This window comes from Pelobates fuscus, chromosome 4 (assembly GCF_036172605.1).
Source record: "Pelobates fuscus isolate aPelFus1 chromosome 4, aPelFus1.pri, whole genome shotgun sequence".
Classification (NCBI taxonomy): Eukaryota; Metazoa; Chordata; class Amphibia; order Anura; family Pelobatidae; genus Pelobates; species Pelobates fuscus.
Genome location: NC_086320.1, coordinates 57001630 through 57020267, shown reverse-complemented (window position 1 = coordinate 57020267; position 18638 = coordinate 57001630). Strand labels below are relative to the sequence as shown.

The 18638-nt window shown below is 39.4% G+C and overlaps 1 protein-coding gene across 1 annotated transcript in view; it reads left to right on the top strand.

Annotated features, from left to right (window-relative positions):
* The window catches only part of VPS13B (vacuolar protein sorting 13 homolog B), an 843188-nt gene that overhangs the window by 535680 nt on the left and 288870 nt on the right, over window positions 1–18638 (top strand). The gene's annotated exons all lie outside the window — the stretch shown is intronic.

Genomic DNA, 18638 nt, shown 5'->3' with positions numbered 1-18638 from the left:
ATTTGGAACCCACTAGACTTTTGATAGTGCGACTAAGAGGCGCCTGTGTAAATTCGGTTCTCTAGCTCGCTATATATGTGGTGATTGGGCAGTGTGGCTAACCAAAACGGGTGTATATAGTTTTAGGTAGTCCATTCAAGGTACTGGCCAATAGTTTAGTTGGGAATTGTAAATGTGTTAACGATTGTTTTAGTAAAGTGTATATCTTGTTAGATAGCGCGAGCTCAGCCGTCTAGCGAGAGTGTTAATAGTGTGTTGCTGTATTATAGTGCACGGTACCATAACCCTGTATATTTACTGACATTATATAATAAGTACTAATCATTGTCGTCCATTGCATGTTTAACACCATAACCACTAATAATTGTATTGTGACCTTAACTTGTGCTTTGACCTATGCTAACCGTACTGTAACCGCTATTTGTAAAAGACGATGTTACTGGGGTGTGTTATAGACGGGTAATTCGTATATAGAGAATTATAGCGTGGGTGACTGTATAGTTACGCCAAAGGGCATAATATTGATTATATAGTGACTGGTGTAACAGCTGTGTGTGTACGGGAATTCCCTGAGTGTTTATTGTTATTGTGTACGTTTCACTTGGTAACCGTACCACGTGGTGCTGTTGCCAGAGGAAACGGGTGTGACTGTTGAATAGTACGCGTGTATAGTATTCGTTGTCGACGACGTTCCATTGTTAAGTATGGGTGCGTCGCAGTCAACGATTCCGGATCCCTTAGGATGTATGGTTAAGAATTTTAAAAAGGGATTCAAAGTTTGTGATTTTGGGGTAAAGATGTCTCCTGTACGTTTGGTCACTTTGTGTACTAGGGAGTGGCCTACTTTGGTTGCGGCATGGCCGCCACGTGGCAGTTTGGATCCAACTCTGGTACAGCGCTTACACGTGGCTGTATCGGGTAGGCCTGAACTTTACGGCCAGTTTCCTTATATTGACTGTTGGAGACAGGCCGTAAATGACTCGCCAAAATGGCTCCAGACATGCCACGAGGAGCAGTGTCGCCTCATGGTAGCTAGGACTTGCTCGTCCACTAGGACTGGTGTTAGGCCCATTTTGGACACGCCCCCTGAGTCCGAGATCCCTTTGCCGCCCCCTTACTTTCCGTTAAGAAGAAGTGACGCAAACGCAGGAAGTCCTGCACCCCTCCCCTCATTACCCTCATCCACTTCCGCTTCCTCCTCCAGTACAGGATCCACCCCCCCTCGTACTAAATCTCCCCTTCCGGAACCAGAATCCACCCCCATTAGAAACGAATATCCTGATTTGGCGCCACTTCAGACTTCCGGTCAAGCTTCATCTAGCTCGGCTCGAAGTGTTTTATTTACGACCTTTTCCCAAAACCGACCTCCCACATCCCCATACCCTATCTCTCCCCGACCGGAACCCATGACTGACGCCTCTCTACGTAGCCCCATCCAAACCCGACAGTTGACTGGTGCCCAACAATTAAAGCACTATCAGATGCCTCTTCGTCTGAATCCCGGGTCAGCTTATATCGATGCCGCAGGTCAAATGGCACACGCTGACCCAGTCTTCGTATATGTCCCATTTACCACAACCGATCTTTTAAACTGGAAGACCCATAATTCCTCGTATACTGAGAAACCACAAGCTATGACTGATCTGTTCACCTCAATAGTACAGACGCATAATCCGACATGGGCTGATTGCCAGCAGTTACTAATGACTTTATTTAACAATGAGGAAAGGACAAGAATAAATCAAGCAGCCATTAAAGCATTAGAGGATAGAGCCCGTGCTTTGAACCAAGCCAATCCAGCAGCATGGGCCGCGACACACTATCCCAACACCGATCCCGATTGGAACGTAAATGGTGCTGATATGGTTCAACTCAGAGCCTATAGAGACGCTATAATTGCTGGCATGAAAGCCGGAGGAAAGAAAGCCATTAACATGTCGAAGACAGTTGAGGTGATCCAGAAAAGCGATGAAGCGCCCAGTGTCTTTTATGACCGATTATTGGAGGCATACCGCTTGTATACCCCCTTTAATCCGGAAGACGCAGACAATTCCCGAATGGTTAACTCCGCCTTTGTCAGCCAAGCATACGGAGATATTAAGCGCAAGCTACAAAAGTTAGAAGGGTTTGCAGGTATGTCCATCACCCAACTAATGGAGGTAGCAAATAAGGTCTATATGAACAGGGATACAGAAAGTAAGAAAGAGGAAGAGCGCAAGATGCGTAAAAAGGCTGATATGCTAGCGGTAGCGATCGCAGGCGTAGATAAACGGGGCCCAGATAGAGGCAATAATAGATGGAGTAGGGAGCCTTTGAGTAGGGATCAATGCGCGTATTGCAAGGAAGAAGGGCATTGGAGGAACGAATGTCCGCAAAGAGAGCAGTACGAGAGAGACCAACCCAGGGCAGGCTACGGAAACTTTAGAGGTAGAGCGAGAGGTAGAGGAGGCCCCGGAGGGAGTAATGGTTATAGAGGGAGTAATGGGAACAGAGGAAGTGTTAGGGAAGACAGGTATATTCCAGCAGCGCAAAGGTCCCGCGATAGAGAAGGTAGGGACTTTGTAGGATTGGCTGACACTGTCATGGAGGACTATTGATACCGACCGGGCTCCATCCCCCTTGGTCGAGCGGAGCCTATGGTCGATGTATCAATAGGGGGGAAAAGGAGTGCGTTCATGATCGACACTGGTGCTGAACATTCAGTGGTGACTAATCTAGTTGCTCCTCCATCTGGAAGGACTATTACTGTGATAGGAGCAACTGGAAGAAGTGCTGAAAAACCGGTTCTTAAAAGTCGACTCTGTACATTGGGAGGCCACGTAGTAAAACACCAATTCCTTTATATGCCTGAATGTCCAGTCCAATTGCTGGGACGTGATATGCTATCAAAATTACAAGCGCAGATTACGTTCCTACCAAATGGAACAACATCCTTAAAGTTTAATGGACCTTCAGGTATTATGACTTTATCCGTACCAAAGGAAGAAGAGTGGCGACTTTATACAGTGTTGACTAGCCAAAACCCTAGGAGTGATGAGACATTGTTTAACATACCAGGAGTTTGGGCAGAGAACAACCCACCAGGACTGGCCCGCAATATTCCACCAATAAAAATTGAACTGAAACATGGGGTTTATCCAGTGAGCCTAAGACAATATCACATTCCGCAGAAGGCTAAGAAGAACATCCAATCCTATCTGGATAAGTTCATACGCGATAAAAGTAGCCGAAGTAACTCCGTGGATACATCACTCCAGGGTTAAACCAGCAGCAGTCGATTCTTGGCAAATTACAGCAGATCCAGAGAATCCCTGCAAGATCCGGTTGAAACGCACTACTCAGTCGGAGTAACGAGGAATTATTGTGGATTACAAATTTTATTGTTACAGGTGTGAGTGAGAAGGCCATAATAAAGCCTGTCCGCTTACCAACACATAGTGTATAAGCCAGGAAAGTCTCGAAGGGACACCTGTGAAGACGAGCAGAACTCCATTCCCTGCAGCCCTCACATCCTGGAAGCTGAGGTTCCATCGCACGGACGAAGACTGAGGATGACGGCGAAAGATGTGCTTTTGATTGTGTTTATTTATATGTGTTTTTATATTCAGGAAGGTAGAGGTACCGACACTCCTAGCTGTGAGGTATGCATTAAGACTACGAGAACAGGTAACCATATTTCCCAAACCCTAATTTGGCATTCACAATACGAATGTAAAGGAGAGGTATCAAGATGTAGATACCTAAATATAGACTATAGTGTGTGCCATTTAGGAGTAGGAGAACCTAAGTGCTTCAGTCCAGAGTATCAACCTCGTACAATTTGGTTGACTCTCAGGAATGGAGATCCTCAGGGGACCCTAATTAATAAGACGGTGTTAGAATCCGTACATTCTTCGGGTGTTCTGCTATTTGATGCATGTAAGGCGATATCAAGTGGTAGAAAACCGTGGAATGTATGTGGGGATCTTAGATGGGAGAGGACGTATGGGTCTAATGATAAATATATTTGTCCCAGTAGTAAAAATAAATATGTGAGTCCTAGATGCCCAAATAAAGACTATAACTTTTGTCCATATTGGTCTTGTGTGGGGTGGGCGACTTGGGGACAGACAGTAGATAAAGACATGATAGTGACTAAGTTGCCGACTAGCCCTTATTGTAAGTCTATGGAATGCAACCCAGTCCATATACTTATTAATAACCCCGACAAGTTCCTAGATAAGTATGGAAATTTATTTGGGTTTCAGATATACGGGACGGGTTTAGATCCTGGGACATTATTGTTTATAGGAATAGAGACTGATACGGTATCCTCCCAGACTCATCAAGTATACCATTCCTTTTATGAAGAGATGAGTATAGATAATAAGATCCCCCATAACGCTAAAAACCTGTTCATTGACCTAGCTGAAAGTATTGCCGGTAGTCTTAATGTTACCAACTGCTATGTGTGTGGAGGTACTAACATGGGAGACCAATGGCCTTGGGAAGCAAAGGAGGTAATGTCCGGTTCTGAGGCAGTTGACCAACTAATATCTACACAAGCCGATTATCATTTGAGTGTTAGAGGTAAATCTGAGTGGAGATTAAAGACCTCCATCATAGGTTATGTTTGCATAGCAAGGAAAGGAATAATGTATAATACTTCTGTAGGAGAATTAACTTGTCTAGGGCAAAAAAGCTTATGATGATGATACTAAAAATACAACTTGGTGGTCGGCTTCAAATGTCTCAGAACCATCTAACCCGTTTGCTAGATATGCCAATTTAAAGGATGTGTGGTTTGATTTATCCATCACATCTACCTGGAGAGCCCCAGCAAATTTGTACTGGATCTGTGGTAAGAAAGCCTATTCGGAGTTGCCACAGGACTGGGAAGGAGCATGTGTGTTGGGTATGCTCAAACCATCCTTCTTCTTGTTACCGATTGAAACAGGTGAGACTTTAGGTGTTAAAGTGTATGATGTGAATCATAGGAAGAAAAGGGGACCCTTAGAGATAGGCACCTGGGAAGATAATGAATGGCCTCCCCAGCGTATCATAGATTATTATGGGCCAGCCACGTGGGCAGAAGATGGTACCTTTGGTTATAGAACCCCAATTTATATGCTCAACCGTATTATAAGATTACAGGCGGTGGTTGAGATTATTACTAATGAGACCTCACAAGCACTCAATCTTCTAGCGAAGCATAATACCAGGATGAGGACAGCAGTGTACCAAAATAGATTAGCCTTGGATTACCTTTTGGCAGTAGAGGGAGGTGTATGTGGGAAGTTTAACCTGAGCAATTGCTGTCTTCAAATAGATGACGAAGGGCAAGCAATAGCTGAGCTTACTAGCCATATGGTTAAACTAGTGCATGTGCCTACTCAGGTATGGAAAGGGTACAATCCAAGAAGTTGGTTTGGTAGCTGGTATGAGTGGTTTGGAGGGCTTAAGGCAGTGGTAGGTGGAGTCCTACTGATTTTACTGTTGTGTCTACTCCTACCGTGTCTTATACCCTTAGTAGTTAGGTCTGTGCAAAGCCTGATAGGAAGTATAGCAGAGAGGAAGGCTGCTGCACAGATAATGGCGATATATAAGTATAAGGCTCTAGATCAAGGAGAACCAATGCAGGAAGATGAGTGTTAAAAGATTCACATCATAAGATAAGTCTGGTCTGGTTCATGGTAACCTGAGGTATATGCAAACCAAGGTTAAGTGATGCCTCAAGTAATTGTGAAATATCAGAGGCATCAAAGGGGGGAATGTGATGTAATTCCAGTAAAATACAAGTTTAGCAGGCTAAGATTGCCACAAGGCATATGTATGTATATGTGTTTGTAGTATCAGTTAGTTAATTACACGTAGCTAAGATACTGTTATCACTGTACTGACCAGGTGCAGGAATGTAAGAACTGGAATTACGCGTCCCTCTCCTTTGTATCAGATGAGCCACGTGGTTAGACCGGATGGATGAGTTTAGACTCTATTTATTAAATAGGTTAAGGGTATGTGTGGGTGTAGTTAATTGTGGGAGGAGCTACAGTGCTATATAAGGAATGTACTCTATGTATTCAGTACTCAGACTTTGCTGTATTTTGGTGACGCTAGTCCCTCTGAGTCCCGATCGGTGATCCAATAAAGAATCTCTTCCTTCCTGAAGAAACCTGTGTCCATCTCTCTGTGCTTGGCTTCCGTCAGTTTCTCCGGTATCATATATATATATATATATGTGTGTATGTATAAAGTGTGTATATACATGCATACATGTATGTATGTATATGTGAATAGGTGTATGTGTACATATATATGGCTCTATGTATGTGTAGGTACATCTATTAGTGCTTGTGTGTGGATGTATGTATACATGTGCATGTACATATATTTGGGCATTTGGTTTTGTTTATATGTATATTGTATGTACTTGTGTATACTTGTACATATATACTACTTGTCTATATGTACGTGTGTGCATATATATATATTTATACTGGATATAGGCCTTTAATCAAATCCAGTAACTCTTGGATGGGAATTCATGCATTCTTAATATAAGTAATTATTTTGTTTTTACTCCCCCCTTCTAGCACCATCTTCTGTACTGTCTGCTTGTTTTCTCTCCGCCCCTCTCTCCCCCCCCCCCCCCCCACACTGTGTTCTTCACACAAGATATTTACGACCCTCTGCGAGAATGGTGTCTATTTACTATCAAACCTGTGTCTTATCTGCACACATGTCACTTTAACCCCTGTATCACAACTCAACTTTGAATTCTATATGTCGTCTTGCTCAGAAATGCTTCAGACTTGAGAAAGGGAGGTTCTCCCGTAAGCTTGTCATTAAAAAATTATGATACATTTTTTTTTTATACATAAAATATATATATATAAAACCTGCAAAATCCAACAACTTAAAAGTTTATAAAATGTAATGGATTTTGTTTTGTTTTTTTAAATACCTGAATTTGGCAAAAATTATGGGGGTTCAGTTATAATATATGATCATACATTGCATACGCCTGTCACAATGCCAATGTACCACATTCTTAGCATATCCTATTCTATCAACCTAATAGCTGCTCTATGAGATTAATTTAATTTAATGTAATTTAAGAAATGCTTCCTTCTGGGACTTTCTGCAGGTCAAGGTTAAATATGGCCCTGGAAATCTGCACTTGTAACAAGGAGGGGTACAAATTCACAGTTTGCCTGGACTCCACAATATATAATTACATATGAAACCAAAGGGTCTGCACTGACCTGAACATGCATACATTATAAGGCTGCTGCTCGGGACAATTCATACAACATACAAGATCCTGTGCACTCACTAACTCAACATCAACTTCAAAGCTAACAAAATTAGCAGCAATGGAACAGTCAGTTATTGGATTTTACGTGTTAGAAGCAGGAAAAATGTACAAGCAAAGAGATCTGAGTGACTTTGACAAGGGCTAAATAGTGATGGCTAGACGACTGGGTCAGAGCATCTCCAAAAGGCAAGTGTTGTGGTGTGTTTCTGGTATGCAGTGGTTAGTATCTACCAAGTGGTGCGAGGAATACCGGTTAACCAGCATCAGGTTCGTGGGCCCTTAAGGCTCATTAATGCAAATGGGGAGTAAAGGCTGGTCTGTTTGGTCCAATCACACACAAAAGCTACTGTAGCTCAAATTGCTGAAAAACGTAATGCTGACCATGATAAAAATGTTTCAGAACACACAGTGCATCGCAGTTTGTTGCTTATGAGGCTACGTAACCGCAGACCAGTCAGAGTGCCCATGATGACCCCTGTCCACCGCTGAAAGCATCTTCAGTGTGGTCTGATGAATTACATTTTCTTTTAGATAATGTTTTTTACCTGGTTGAGAGATGGCAGCAGGATGTAGTATGGGAAGAAGGCAATGTTCTGCTGGTAAGCTGTGGGTCCTAGCTTTTTATGTAGATATTACTTTGACATGTACCACCTACCTAGAGTTTGTTGCAAACCACATGAACGCCTTAAAAGCAATGGTGTCCAATGATGGCAGTGACCTCTTTCAGCGGGAGAATGCACCCTGCCACACTGCTAATATTGTTCAGGAATGGTTTGAGCAACATGACAAAGAGTTCAAGGTGTTGCCTTGGCCTCCAAATTCCCCAGATCTCAAACTGATTGAACATCTGTGGGATGTGCTGAAACAACAAATACGATCTGTGGGGGCCCCACCTTGCAACTTACAGGACTTAAAGGATCTGCTGCTAACGTCTACTACAGGACATGTTCAGAGGTCTTGTGGAGTCCATACCTCAATGCAACCAAGCCTTTTTTGTTGTTGTTGCACGAGGGGTACTTACATGATATTAGGCAGGTGGTTTTAATGTTGTGGCTGATCAATGTGTGTGTGTGTGTGTGTGTGTGTGTGTGTGTGTGTGTATATATATATATATATATAGAGATAGAGAGTTAACTGCAGATATTGATGGATATATATTGACATATACCAGTTACTGTTAAACGCATTGTTGACTTTGTGATATAGAGAATATAAAACTGTCTTTTTCAGTTACTGTATGTAGAATCTTTAGCAGGAGCTGGTAAGATGCTTGGGGTACTTAGCCATAAATGCTACGTTTTGTGGAGCAGTTAGCCATGAATACTATTAAATAACATACCCACCTGTGTAATAATAAAACCACACTTCAACAATTATATTAAAGCCCAAGAAAATACATATTATTTTCTTGATTATAGAGATATTTTCTAATCTGTGTTGGTTTTGCTTCCAATGTTGCTTTGACTGATATATTTAGTTATTGTGTTGGTGTTCTATAAAACAATTCTGTTTTAGCATTAGTATAGTATCATAGGTCTCAGTGGGGGAGACTTATCAATGTATGGTGTTCTAAAAAGTAGTTTAACCCCTTAAGGACCAAACTTCTGGAATAAAAGGGAATCATGACATGTAACATATGTCATGTGTCCTTAAGGGGTTAAAGTTCTAAAAGTGGGGCAGTCACCACAGAAACCAGTGGAACCAGCAGGTGCATTCCTCCTTTTTTTCATTTCTGCACTGGCTTTTATAACAGAGAACTTTGATATATCATCCACAATGCGTCTACTTCAATTTCCCCTGCCTTTTAAGTTTACACACACACTGTAAACACTCGTGCTTCCCTCCTCGCTGATGATCGACTCAAGCCTGCTCGCAGTGAGAAGTGACTACATGTATCCAAATGGTGCACACATTAAACGCACAGTATTGTGCTGGAAAGCAGGTGAGGTTAGGTGAAACAAACACAACATTAAACAATCACTTTGTGCTGTATTTCACCTTGTACCATGTCACAGATTATGCAACTGGCTGCAGTCCTTACTGTATGTATTTCAATCCTATGCAAGCCGTCACTGATCTTCAGCAGAGTCTTGGAACATGTAATAGTTAAAATTGGCTAATAGAGTTTTTGTAATCCGAGTATCTGCAGCATGGCACAGGCTTAGATGCAAGCTTTGCCAACATGGAAAGAGCCACATGGTAGGAGAGTGAACTGGAGAATTGAATATACTGGCACGCGTGCAGTGTAAAGTGAAGACAGACAGCGGGGACTTAGCTGTGTGACTTCCCTCCTCCATTAGATACTCACCCAGTCTCCACTTCCTCAAAAAAATCATTAAAAACCCACTTCTTCATAAAAGCGTATCAATTAAACTGTTAATAGCTCCCAACTGATTCCTCTTCTGCAACTGTCACTAGTCTAATACTATCCTTACCTTTTGTGTCATTTTACCCCACTCCCTCTAGCATGAAAGCTCATTGAGCAGGGCCCTCAACCCCTCTGTTCCTGTGTGTCCAACTTGTCTGGTTACAACTACATGTCTATTCGTCCACCCACTGTAAAGCGCTGCGGAATTTGTTGGCACTATATAAATATTAACATAATATTATAGTCACACACTGCCAGTTCTATACATTCCATTATGGGCTCTTGATTAAGAGAAATTATTGAACACAGAAGAATTTCTCCACAAACTACTCTTTGTGAAGAACCCCCCCAAATGCTTGCAGCTATAAAGTATGATGATCTGCACAGTTTTGTTATTAGCTTAGTGATTGAGCAACGAGACTCTTTATTTCTCTGCAGATAATTGCCACCAACTGTAGCAATTTACAGACTCTGTTGCGTTTCGCTGCAGGTTTGCGCCACTGTGTGCAACGCACAGTGACAGAGCAGGTGCTAGCACCATATCCTATGTATTGGGAAAAAAATGCTACGGTGCTTAGACAGCAACAAGGCATTTTTCCCCACTTTTACTAGAAGCCTGCAGGTTGAAGGAGGTAGAGATCAATTTCCCAATAACCCGGCTTCTTGTTGGAACTTGTGTGATTAAGATGTCATAATCCTGCATTGTTTGTCTGTGGATTCCACATGATAAATAGTCAGCACGCACCTTCTGGCCTCAAACAGACCACACATAGAAACATAGAAACATAGAATGTGACGGCAGATAAGAACCATTCGGCCCATCTAGTCTGCCCAGTTTTCTAAATACTTTCATTAGTCCCTGGCCTTATCTTATAGTTAGGATAGCCTTATGCCTATCCCACGCATGCTTAAACTCCTTTACTGTGTTAACCTCTACCACTTCAGCTGGAAGGCTATTCCATGCATCCACTACCCTCTCAGTAAAGTAATACTTCCTGATATTATTTTTAAACCTTTGTCCCTCTAATTTAAGACTATGTCCTCTTGTTGTGGTCGTTTTTCTTCTTTTAAATATAGTCTCCTCCTTTACTGTGTTGATTCCCTTTATGTATTTAAATGTTTCTATCATATCCCCCCTGTCTCGTCTTTCCTCCATGCTATACATGTTAAGATCCTTTAACCTTTCCTGGTAAGTTTTATCCTGCAATCCATGAACCAGTTTAGTAGCCCTTCTTTGAACTCTCTCTAAGGTATCAATATCCTTCTGAAGATAGGGTCTCCAGTACTGTGTACAGTACTCCAAGTGAGGTCTCACCAGTGTTCTGTACAATGGCATGAGCACTTCCCTCTTTCTACTGCTAATACCTCTCCCTATACAACCAAGCATTCTGCTAGCATTTCCTGCTGCTCTATTACATTGTCTGCCTACCTTTAAGTCATCAGAAATAATCACCCCTAAATCCCTTTCCTCAGATGTTGAGGTTAGGACTTTATCAAATATTCTGTACTCTGCCCTTGGGTTTTTACGTCCAAGATGCATTATCTTGCACTTATCCACATTAAATGTCAGTTGCCACAACTCTGACCATTTTTCTAGTTTACCTAAATCATTTTCCATTTGGCTTATCCCTCCTGGAACATCAACCCTGTTACATATCTTAGTATCATCCGCAAAAAGACACACCTTACCATCAAGACCTTCTGCAATATCACTAATAAAAATATTAAAGAGAATGGGTCCAAGTACATCACGTGCAGGTGGTCCCCTAATAATTTCAGGCTGTCCTTCAATTTCCAGACCCAGATGGAACCATGGAAACATTTAAAAAATATATATGTATTAATTATGCAAAACAAACTGGACAATAAGCTATTCCTGCCATTGTGACTATAATATCGTGTGTCTATAATTAACTACCAAACAATGCAGAACTTTACAAGTTTAACACAAAACTGAAAATATCAATTTACCCTTACACTGAACTGGTCACCTTTGTAAACCATTGTCCACATGCTGATTCATCTGCTGCTTTGAAATAAAAGATTCTTTGTTAGACAAGACTTGCATTTTTTAAGTGGATTTACTGTCCAATTTGACAGTGTATCTAGAAAACTGGTTACAGTTACTATGCGAATGTTATAAATTACAAAGGTAACACTATTTGCACGGGAAATATCTATTGGAGACAGGGTGGTCTACTTCTTCAGAAAATCTTTAGATGGCTTGTGCCAGTGCTGTTTTGCTTGCAGTAGTCCTGGAGTTAAATATGATTTATGCATTGTCTGCTTTTTAAAAATAGGAGCAATCAAGTCTATTTACAGACTCTGGAACTGTGTCAGTCTCAGAGTTCTTAAGAAGGTTTTGCAATAGTTGTGGACTTGAGCCAGAAAAAAAAAGAAGAAACGAAAAATGATTACTATTGTCTAGACTCTAGACCCTATCCAGAGCTAAGGCCAAGTTACCGACCCACATATCTCTTCATTGTTGATGTCGGGTTCTGCCCAGATGTTGGTGAAACAAATGCAGATCTTTCTGACAAGTCTAGTTCACACTGTTCGATGACAGATTATCCCTGGCAGCAGGTGAAGGACAAAACCCTGAGAATGTTTAATGTGACCCACCGTGCTAAAAAGGGAGTGGATCTCTTGGTCTTCTTTCTACAGAGTAGGCTGTTCCTTTGTCCTGGATATGTTGACATGGATGGGGTTGAGGAGCGGGTGCTATTCCAAGTGTTTATTTTGTTTTTATATATGCTTATCCTAATGTATCTGTCTGGGTGAATGATGTCGTATGGATACAGATTAGAAATCAGAACCACCAAATTGACCCTATGTCCAAGCATCTTTTTTTTCTAGATCAGTCAAGTTGTTTCATGAATCAATCATGCAGCAGTTAATGCATTGAGGGATTTCGACAGTGGCCTGTTGAACACAAAGTCACAGTGTACGCAGATAATTTACTGTGCAATATGGAGCATCCTAGAGTTATTGAAATTCCACAAATATCCCCTGTTGAATCTTAAATTCAACTCTAGCAAGTGAATAGTGCTCAATCTTGCTGTCCTTCATGCAAATATAACCTGTTTTGAGCCCCCATTTTCTCTTTTGATGGTGCAAAGATCAGATGAAATATCAGGGTGCCTGTGTAACAACCAATTTTACTAAACTTTGTCCTCTATTTAATATTTTTGGGTACACTTTTGAAATTATTTAAATATTTTGGGGTAAAATTTTTAAATGATTTTTTTTCAAAATATTAAAAAGTGATCATATATAAAAAAGTATCAAAATATGAAACTATTGGAATATTTTTCCAAATATGAAATCATTTGAAAAGCTTATCCTAAAGTATTAAATGTAGGCCTTCATTAGATAAACCATTTGCACTTCTTACATTATATTCAGAGAGATCTTCTTACAACAGAACCCTTTTATGAGCAGGGCCCATTACCAAGAATGGGGAGGGAGGGCATCCTACTTCAGTTTATAGGATGCAGTGCTCACTTACCAATTTGCAGAGTTCTAATTAGCATTAATATGGATGCCCACATAAGGACAAGAGGTTCTACTACAGTGGTAGTCTTGGAGGAAGAATTGGGGGGCTGAAGCCCAGCATGTGGGGGCTTTAGCCCTAGATCTCTGCAGTTGATGGAGGGGGCAAGAATATATATATATATATATTTTTTTTTTTATGTAAACTTTTTTATCAGGTAACTGGGTTTCAAAGCAGCCACCTATTTTATATATATATATATATATATATATATATATATATATATATATAAATTGCTGCCATGCTACTTAGGGGGACTGTCATAGGAGGTTACTGGAGAGCAGACGTTTGCTGCACACCCTTTGTTAGTTATGTAGCATGGTGTGAATTCATTGAGTACCTGGAGACCCATATGTGCTTGTTTCCGACTATGCTTTCATTGTGCTTCTGGAGAGCATTAGCAACACTTTATTAAAGACTAGACATATCCCCTCCTCTCTATTAGCGTAGGGGCCATTGAGTTTTCCTTTGACCTGAAGCTCCATGTTTTTCTGAGATCATTTTGATCTACCCTAAGGAGTTATTCTAATCTCGTTGACCTAATTGACTGCTACTTGCTTGACCTTAACCTTACACTCCCATTTTGGTAAACCCCACTGTTAAAATGACTTGTAAAACGAAATATAGATTGCAAAACAAAATAAAGATTGTCAAAATAATGTAAAAGGCCTCAACATTTAACATCTTCACAAAAAAGTCTACGCTGATCTCTAAAAATATAATTACGGTATTTGATACAAGCTGTAATCTCCAGACAAATATTTTAAAAGTTAAGTTAAAATTGTGAACGATCTGTAGGCTATTACGGTTTTGTTTTGTTTAATAAATCTGTGCTTTCACAGTGTCACACAATAATGATTAAATACCAGGCATTACCAAAAAAAAATAAAAAATCTATATTGGGTTACAAAAAAATAATGTAAAACTGAACTCTGAATACATCCTTTAGTTTAAGTGTCTCGACTACATCAGCTGTAGTTTGGAAGTGACTTCCCCACATGTATTGCCTTTTATTATGGTTATTCATCATTGTCGTTGAATAAACTTTACAGCATTGTGGATGAGGAGCCCATGTCTGTGCTGAAGTGATGCTGTGAGTATATCTATTCGTCATAGTGAACATGCGTTGGGCACAAGATGTGAGCTTTATGGGGGCAACACATGGACTACTATAGGAGCAGGATTACAAAGGTAGATCCACAGCTGTTGTAGAACCATGAATCCAATGATGAGACTTTTATGAATGTTAGATCCAGCACAGATTAGCAGCACATCATTTAAAGGGAAACATTTCCTTTGTTCCTCTTATATGGGAGAGTACTGATCTTTATTCTATCATATACAGCACTGATAAACACATTGTAGTGTGGCTCCTTGCTAAATGCAGTCTTTATTTCAGTTTAGTAGGATGTAGTTCAGAAAGGAAGTGTAAAAATAGTGGCTGGAGTAAGTGAACAAGTGAAAGAGCCAGCAGAAGTTTGGAGTATTTAATAAGGCATTTCTATTTTGTGATAAATCAAGGTAACTTTGCTTGTTCTTGTTACTCCTAAAGCAGCACTGTCATCCCTGTCCCAAAAAATTAGCATTTCATAAAGATAGTCTTTATCAAAAACTCATTTTGATTGTGTTGGAATTTCACTGAAATTCCAACTCAGTCAAGAGATACACAGAGACAAAGTAGGGACTATATATTTCCTCCGCCTGACTCTTTTAGATTTTGGGTGGAACTACAGTATCCATCCCGACATCAGTCACCTGCAGGGAATTGACTCTGTCTTTGGAGGATTTTGTGCTCTCACGGGGATCCTCCATAGACCTCAGTACTGTACTTTTCCGCATGCGCAAGAGTACAGCAGTGGCGCCGGCTCTAGCGCTGAAGCATCAGGAGCGGAAGAGAATCCGCTGGAATAAGCGAGGGACAGGTTCATTTAACCCATTAAGGACCGCGGACGTACTAGGACGTACCTAGTACGTCCGCGGCATGACCTTATGACTTACCCGATTGCTGATGTTTCCCCGTCGGCGATCGGTGTTGCTCCCGGTCTGACAGCCCAGACAGTCCCCCCTCGGCATATTAGGCCCCCGCAGGCCATGTGATCGGTCTGAAAGAGCGATAGGCCGCAATAGGCATCCATAGTCAGGCAGTGTTCCTGCTGCTGTAAAATAAAAAATAAAAATGTTAATAAATTAAAAATATATATATATATGTGTGTGTGTGTGTATGATATATATATATATATATATATATATATAAATATGCATATATTATATATATATATATATAATATGTATATATATATATATATCTTCTATATATGATGTCATACTAAGTGTATTTTTATATTATATACATATAGACATATATTAATATAAAAAATACACATATATATATAAAAAAAATATAAATAATAAGTAAACATAGATTAAATGTAAACAAAAAATGATATATGTAATTTTATTATAACTATATTTTGATATTAGTATATACATATTTATATCAAAATACACTTAGAATGAAGTTATATATATATATATGTCTATGTGTATATATATATCAATAAATAAAAATACTATATATATATATATATATACATAATTACATAAATAATTTCGTAAATATACACATAGACTTCAAATATATAAATATGTATATATATATATATACATCTACGTGCATATTTATGTAATATTTTTACATAATTAACTTTATTGATTGCAATGTGAGGGACCTGCCTGACAACCCAGGCCGAAAGTCCAGGGGATTTAATTTGCTATCACTGTATTTAGCCCTGTAAATTTCTATGGCACTCTAAAACCTGTACATGGGGGGTACTGTTTTACTCGGGAGATTTTGCTGAACACAAATCTTAGTGTTTCAAAACATAAAGCATATCACAGCGATGATATTGTCAGTGAAAGTGAAGTTTTTTGCTATTTTTTTACACACAAACGGCACTTTCACTGATGATATTGTTGTGATACGTTTTACTGTTTTGAAACACTAATATTTGTCTTCAGCGAAGTCTCCCGAGTATAACAGTAAAAAATTGTATATAATTGATAAAGCAAAAATTAAAATTACCCATTTAAGTAACAATGTTATGAAGTAATGTTTATATTTAAAGTTATTTCAGTGTAAATGTAAGAGGAAATAAGATCAGGCCACGATTGGTAACTGTGTGACCAAGATTTTGTAACACAAAAGCTGGAAAGCAAGTATTGGACACATACCTCTTTTTCTTACATTAGTGGCAATGGGTGGTTACATCTATTTAAAATATAAATTTAAAGATTGTTGTTCACCAGTTATCCCCATCTTGGCCAAGATTGTTTAAGCAATGTTGCCAAGACTGTTGGTCAAATATATCAGGCTCCAGATGTGCAATGCTGATATAATTACCCCAAGAATTACTGTAATTGCTGCCCAAGTTACACAATTCCAAGTATTGACTGAGGGGTGAAAGTGTAGCTTCCTGATTATTAGTGCAACGTCAGAGAATGTGCGCCACTTGTGCTGTGTGGAACAATGTGCTGTAGTGGTTATGGTGTTGAGTGTCTCTTTAACCCCTTAAGGACACATGACATGTGCGACATGTCATGATTCCCTTTTATTCCAGAAGTTTGGTCCTTAAGGGGTTAAAAATGTGAAAAAGCCAATGTATTACACCATAATGTAAATGTTTGTCTCTATACCAGAACCATAATATTCTCATTAACTAGAGTTTGTAATGGAATGGTCGGGACAGTCAGAAAAAAAAAAAGAATTAACACAAAAAAAAAAAAAGCCCATGATTAATAAAAGTAACAGAACCATGTAATACATTGCTCTGATTTAGTTTTTATACCAGGATCTGGAAGTTAATTTAATCTGCATAGTCACGTAGTTCTTAATGTTCTGTGCCGTACGTTTCTTGAAACATGTTCTGCTGTTTTGATGGTTAGAATATTTCCCCATAGTGCCATTGAATAAAGAGGATTTTCACTCTGTAATATTGTAGAAGAGCTAAACGCATAGCTCGGTACGATATGTCATCGAGTGCTTTTTGTTATGGCTGATATTGCCAGAAAGGTACGTCAAACCTTTATTATAAATAGCCAAAGCAAATACGAAGGATAAAGTGCAACCTGATGTCACTCAATGATTTGTAATATAAAGGAGTATGCACGTATTCATAAAACCGCCTTGGTTAAGGAAATAAATGATATCACTGTGACCTCTGGGAAAGAAGCTGTAAAAACTAGGTTTGAGTTTTAAATGTACACAGTAATATTTCAATGTAGGCTGTTAATTGCATGTAGTACACTTAAAGAATTGGTTAAGATTAGATGTTCAGCTGCACGTTTAAAAAAAAATAAAAAATAAATTAACAGTTGGGGGAAAAATTACTGGAAAAGAAATATATTAAGGTCTGTTAAAAACCAAGCTTCTATTCACAGACAAATTCCTTTATGTCTGTCCCAAGAGAGGCAAAAATTGTATATCCCACAAGACTGGGCATACTTGCTCTTTTGAAGATGAAAAAATATTTCCTCCATCTAAAAAAATGTAAATTGGAGCGATGCCCGGATAGGCAAATATTTATTAAGGTTTCAGCAAGTCTGTGTGTCCTGCAACACAAACTGGCAAGTTCACTTAGGGAAACATCACACCAAATGGAAGATAGAAGATTCGCTCATGTTGTTACAGAAAATAAAAACTGGAAAAAGACAAAATGAGAATAACTAAAAGAACAATTTTTTAAATTTTTATTTTTTTATATTCTAAACTGGCAAATAATTGAAATGATAATTTGCAAACAGAACACTGGTTGGTTACAATGTGTTCTAAACCCAAGAGGGGTTAGAGTTAGTTGTATTTGGTGAACTGGACTTATAGCTGCCTAGGAGGAAATGTTAAAATGGAATCTGTATAAACGATGCTTAAATTGGAGTATAGTTTAGTCAGTAGCAATTTTCCACGGCACAGATTTCAATCCATTTGCCACTCATTTTAGATCCCACTTGCAGTTTTCCTTTTTATAACTTAGGTATTTTCTTTCTTAATGTCCTTGTGAACACAATCATACTATGTGGACACTACGTATTGCGAATAACCTGAGGGCGCATTCATTTTTAGACAGTGACTTGGTTTATGGGACCTAGTGATTCTTGTGTCTATCTGTATTTCTGGTTTGGTTTGCTTTGTGTGTCCACATGCCTCAAGCACCACTTAGGTGACAGATTTCCTTTAAAAAATTTATAATTCAACCGCTGTAGAATTTGTTTGATTCATAATAAATATGGATCTGTTGTCATAGTAACTTGTTGTCAACTCTTGGTTGATCAATTGGGACAATTTTTTTCTGCGGAACAGTAGTCCAAGATCATGACTTTGAATATGACGGCAGCTAAGAACCATTCGTCCCATCTAGTCTGCCCAA